Source organism: Sarcophilus harrisii, chromosome 6 (assembly GCF_902635505.1).
Source record: "Sarcophilus harrisii chromosome 6, mSarHar1.11, whole genome shotgun sequence".
Classification (NCBI taxonomy): domain Eukaryota; kingdom Metazoa; phylum Chordata; class Mammalia; order Dasyuromorphia; family Dasyuridae; genus Sarcophilus; species Sarcophilus harrisii.
The window spans coordinates 52021927-52028039 of record NC_045431.1 but is presented as its reverse complement, the minus strand read 5'-3'; the positions used below and the strand labels follow the sequence as shown (position 1 = coordinate 52028039).

Below are 6113 nucleotides of genomic sequence, written 5' to 3'. Positions count from 1 at the left end.
GAAGCTTACAGAGTAAGCTGGAGGTGAATCCAGTGAACTTTTTCTCCTTTGGGCTGTCTATTGTTAATTATTTAATCCCTTATCAACTGTGTAATCCTTGGGTGACTATATGGAGAAAGGGTTTCTGCTTTAGAATAGTGTTATTCCCTTGGTATAGGTTCAAAGGAGAGTTTGTATACAGATCCATGGTTACAGAAAAGAATCGCTTGGTCTGAAGGTCTCTGGAGAACCTTTCTCAGCTCCAAGATTCTAAACTGATCTGAAGAGCTTGTGTTTAGAGCTGAATGGGCAGGGCGGAGGTGAGAGTCCAATTCCCTCAATTTACAAAGGAGAAAACTGAGATCCAGAGTTTAAGAACCCTCGAACCCAGGGAGTCTCGGGCCTAATTCGTGATCTTTCCTCTCCACCATCTACCTCCCTTTGGCTTTCTAAATCAATCTGAATGGGACTCACTAGGTCAGTTCATTTCATCTACACTACGAGGTGCAGAATACTTGCAGCCAATGTGTAACCCACTGGAGATGCTTAACTGATGTTTCTGGGGTTGAGTTGAGTCAGTGAGCCCCCAGAGAGCACACTGGCCCACATTTACCATGCATCTTTTCCCAAAGACCACTGCTATTTTCGCTGTCCTCTTCCTGAAAGGCTCACTACACTTGGATCACAGAACCTTAGCTTATTAAAGAAATGTAATGTTATCTTCTGGTCCATCTTCCATCCTAGTGTAGTAATAACCCATGATAGTGTATTCAACAGATGGTCATCTAGCGTGAGGATCCTGCCTACTTAGGTATCCTTGATATCTCTCATTATCTTTTAGCTCTTTAGAATTGGGGTAAGGGGAGGACTAATAATACTCTACTAAGTTTCCACTGGAATATATTTTATTTTTTTCTGTTAACAAAAATCTATTTCCTTTGTTATTTCCTCCCCCCTCTGTACCCATTTGGGGAAAAAACCCAATATATTATTTTTAAAGATGACACTAATAGAATAATAGGGGATTTCTGAAATTGATTTTATCTCCTTGGTTAAAAATCTACCTGTTTCTTCAAAATAAGCAGTTTCCCCAATGACCCACAGATCTGCCCTAGAGTTTGGAATGTAACAGATACTATCTTTTTCTCTTAGCAGGTGCTGAGAAACAGGCCAGCGAGACTCTAATGAGGAAAAAATGTCCTTACACATGGCTCGAACAGACTGTAACATCACTTCAGTGTCTAAGAGCAAACTCCCTAACCAGGCATCCGGAAGCGCTTCAGAGCAATTGTTAGGGGATTTCTCCTCACAATGGGTCAACATTTTCCTCCCTGTAATTTCTTTCCATTGATTCCAGGACTTTTCTTTGAAGCAATGTATAATGTCTACCCTCTCTTCCACATAACAATTCTGCAAATACCTGAGGACAGTTATTAAGTCTTCCCCCGTTCCCCCCCCCCCCCCCCCCCGGCCTCACAAACACCCATTTTCTCTTTTCTGGGCTAAAATCCCCCCCAGAGACCTTTTCTGGTTCTCTTTAAAGCATGATACCCAGAAATATTATGGCCACAACGATACCCCTGATGTGGTTCGATACCCAGCTTAACCAGTCTTGCCATGCCTTTGACAAAGTAATAGAGACCCTAGTAAACATCCCACCGTTTTCTTTCAGAATAATAGGAACAGCCCACAATGCAGTCTTCATGAGGGAATTTAAAAGTCTTCTACCAACCTAGGAGGCTCTGAAACTATTCAAGAATGAAATACAGTTAAAATTGACCTGATAGCAGTTCAAGTCTCTCATTTCAGCAAAACCGAGGAATTGATGAAGTTCACTGCTTGGCTCCTGGATCGAGGCTGCTCTCCAACTCCCTTCTCCTCGGCCCCCTCCCTTTCCTGGCAGATTCAAGTCAAAGTCAGTGGCCCAAAGCCCAAATACGCAAAATTTTAGACAGACCTAGAGGGAGACAAGAAAGAAAAGCATTTCTTTTTTTAATTGTTTTACAATGCTGGATATGTGTCAGTTATTATCATTATTACTTTGTAAATTTGGACAAGCCAGATCCCTTCTCTGAGATTTTGTTTCCTCCCCTATACATGAAGCAGGTTGATTACATGACCTTCCAGCTCAAGTCCTTACATTTCACACAGGCATAATAGGACTTGAACCAAAAGGGAAAATCGATGTTCCCATTATATAGGCTTAATTTTTTTTTTTATTATAAACTTAATAATCATCCACAATGTATACAAAACAATGACACAAACCTCTTGAATATAACAAGATAAAACCAAAAGAATGAATTATAAACAACTATATTGATTTAGTTGAGGATACCATTATTTCCACTTTTACAAATTAAGAAATACTAACAGAAAGAGGGCAAATGACTTTGCCCGTAGTTACTGAGGTAGCAAATAGCAGAGCTGTAATTCAAATACAAGTTTCCTAACTCCAAGGTCACTGCTCGTTCCAGGAGGCCATGCTGCCAGCCCTGATTCAGGTGACTAGGAATGTCTCCAAATCATTCATCAGGATAGACTTGAGGAAGTTTAGCCAATCCAAGATTATGCTAGCATAGTGACAAAGCCCAAAGAGACAGCCAAAAAAAAAAAAAAAAAAAAAACAAAACCCAATCCCAAACCAGGTCTTCCTATACTCAGGGTGCCAGCTGGTTCTTGTCACTGTTGGTATAAGAGTCTCTACAATTCACCGTATAGTGTCAGTGTTATTTGAGTGTAGCACCCTTCTTGTAGTACGCTATTATCCTTTTCTGCCCAGCTGCTCACATTCAAGTTTTAATTGTAGAAACAAAATGTGTTATAGGAGGAGGAATAAAGGTCCAAGGGTTCAGAGAGATGCTGGGGCAGCAGCAGCAAGTTTACATCCTGGGGATGACTTTTGGGTCTACTCATCCTCAACTACAATGAACTGTGGTGAAAATTGGTTGGAAATTGGGGCTAGCAATGAGACAACCAAGCCCAGAGAATTAATGGACCATCAGGAATTCCAATTAGAAGAGAAGACCCAATTCCCTGGAGAGGCCCCGAGTCCAGAGTTTTTCAATGTTCATTGATGACCAGTCCTACTAGATGTGTAAATTGAATATTAGAAATGCTGCTATCTGTCTTCCTTTGCCTATTTGAAGAAGGAGAGACACTGAGGGCAAAGCAAGCTGACCTATGAATTTCCTACAACCCTTAGCCCACAAGGAACTTGCATACTCTGAGGACTTTCAGGGTGGGAGAGAAGCTGAAGGAACACAATCCAATAGTCAATATTGTATTTTTCCATTGCTTTTATTGCTATTCTGTATTGTTTATTTGTATTTATTGACAATTTGCCAAGAGTAAATGTTACATATGGTATCCAGCCTTGTTCTGCCATTCCTTCAATCAGCCAACAATCACTTATTCAGCCCATACTATATGCCAGGGAACCATTCCATTATGCCAAGCACATGAGTAGGGATCACCCATGGGCAGTAAAAGTTTAGTGAAAAGGCAGGATTTGCCAAAACTGGAGGCTCCACGTCCACATTCTTAGGTGGTTAGAGCTATCCCATGGAGACAGTGGAACTGAAGAGCAGGAGGTTCTCTGAGAACCACAAGGAGCCCCCTATTTCCTCCAGGGGGACTCCCCCAGGTGAAAGTGTGGGAGCTCCCAAAGCCTGATCCTTTCTGGGGGCCACTAAACAAAGGACGTGACAAAGTATCAGCCTCTCCGTGACTTCCCCAATCGACCGTTGCTCCAGAGGGCTTATTTTCCGTTGGGTTCTGAAGCGTCCTGACTTACTGATCTCTCCCTCCATGCTCACTGGGCTTGGACACCCCCTTGTCCCGCTGTTTGTTCCTGTCCCCTAGCTGGAGAGATGTTGCAGGGGATGGGCCAGAGCCTGAGATGCTTCAGCTTCCTAGCCAGTGATCCTGAAGCTGTCTGGCTCAGGAACAGGGGAAAGTGGGAGCCGGCACTGGCAGGGATGGCTGAGGCTGAGCCAGCAAAGGGAGCAGCTGCCCAAAAATGTGGGAGCCTGCCGGCCGGATGTAACATCAGGGAACTGGGGGGAACGCCGGGACTGGAGACGGAAGCCTGGGAAAAGCTCCTGCTCCAGGGCTGCCTCTTCTGTCTGGGGCCAGGCCAGGCTGTGCAGCCCGAACTGCAGACAAGACAAACCATCCTGAGCCAATGCTTGTCCCTTCTGCTTGAAACCCACAGGTACTTTACAGCAGCCTGATGAACTCCAAGGGTGCTGAGAAAGCCTGTCTCAGCTGGTGTGGAGGTTGCACCTGGGGAAGCAGGGAGAGGTAACCAGCTCCCGCAGGTGGGGCACACCTGCCAGGAAGAGACCCCTGTGACAGAAGGTAGGCAGCACAATCCTCCCTCTGGGGGCCCTGGCTGGTCAGTATGGGAACTCTCTGCAGCCTCTAGGCCACACAGTGTTACACAGGAGGGATGCAGTACAGGGATAATAAGGCATTTGGGGGACCAAGGGATGGGTGGGTGATGACCTCTGAAGACCCCTTTACTCTTTAAGGAGGATTCTGGTGGTTCTACTTTTCCCAAAAGAACTTCTGCAATCTCTCACCACACAGGGTAGCAGACACCAGGAATAGGCCATTGCTCCAGCTCTCAGAGGATGCTAGGAAATACAGGTTTTGAAGAGATTTTTCTGCAACAGCTCCAATTTTTATTTTACTTTATTTTATTTGCTGCAATGGCTGCAGGCTAGATTGAAAAGCAAACACTATTTGACCCAATATCTTTACCTTCCAGTTGATCCCACACGGATGCCCTATTTCTAGATTCTTCCAGGCCACAAAAATGGTCATCAAATTTCAATGTTCCAGCAAGCAGACTCTCCAGCTATCACATGCTCTTTGTCAATAGGGAATAGTCTCCTCTGGAAACTCTGCTGTACTATGATTTTAGCTGACATAAAATACTTTAAGGTTTATAATATTTGTTTCCATTGCTATAAGATAACTGTAAGCCTTCAGTAAAGCAAATAGTTAGCATTTATACGGCACCTACTATGTTCCAGGCATTGTACTAAGTGCTGTTACTGCTTTCGATCCTCACAACATCGAGTTGTAGATGCTACTATTACCCTCATTTTACTGTTAAGGAAACGGAGGCAGACAGACGTTTAAGTGACTTGCTTAAGACCACACAATCTATTCTCGTTTGAAGTAAAGTTTGAATTCAGATTTTCCTGGCGCTCTACTCACCTCATCGCCTAGGTAACCTCTTAGGGGAAGGTTCTGGCATCTTGAGGGGGCAGGAAAGGCTCCCAATTTCCTATTCTCCCTCTAGAATACCTGTCTCCCTTTTGCTTTCATATCTAATGAATGAAAATTGTGGATCATCTTAAAAGGGCAAAATAGGACTTAGTAGACTATGAGCAGCCAGGAACACACAAATAAGGGATTATGAAGGAGAAATCGATCATTTAAGGACTTACTAAGCCCCTCCTATATGCCAGACACAATACTAGGTGAAGGGATACAAAGACAAATGCAAAACGGTGTCTGACTTCTGGGAACTTTTATTCTAATAGAGGGAGTCTAACAGCACTTGCATAGGTACTGAAAAACAAGTAGACAAAAAGTAATCTTGAAGGGAAAAGTTCTAGCATTTTGGGGGAGAGCAGAAAAGACCCCCAATTTCTTGTTTTCCCCCTGAATCACATACTTGTCCTTGGCCTTTCCCTAATGCTTAAAATGAGTTTTGAAGGAAACTGGAGATTCTAAGAGAGTGAAAAATAAAGGATATCACCAGAAAAATGTTTTAGCCAGAAAAAGAGTTGGTCACATTGCAAGTGTAAAGAATCATCAGTTGACAGGCAGACTATGTCAAGAAAAAGAGGGAAGGCCCCAGCACATTGGAGAGACTCCTGGTGATAAATTTCTGGGAGGACATGGATTAGAACTGTACACGGGTAAGTGTGAATCGGTTACAATCTGCATCATTGAAGGGAATATTCCCATTGAGAAGATCTGAACAATTAAGTTTCATTGATTTTTCTATGTACTTTTTTCATTGGATTCCCAACTAGCCTATGGTACTTACTATAAGTGAGGAGGTCCTGGTTCCTAACTGGGGGTCGGCATAGAGAGCCTGGGGTACCAATGAG

General features: G+C 43.5%; 1 long non-coding RNA gene across 1 annotated transcript; it reads left to right on the top strand.

Annotated features, from left to right (window-relative positions):
- The first annotated feature begins 200 nt into the window (after positions 1-200).
- LOC116419859 lies at positions 201-4915 on the top strand. The gene is made up of 3 exons (XR_004230183.1): positions 201-456; positions 1132-4341; positions 4573-4915. It is a non-coding gene; the product is annotated as an uncharacterized LOC116419859 (long non-coding RNA).
- The last annotated feature ends 1198 nt before the right edge of the window (positions 4916-6113 follow it).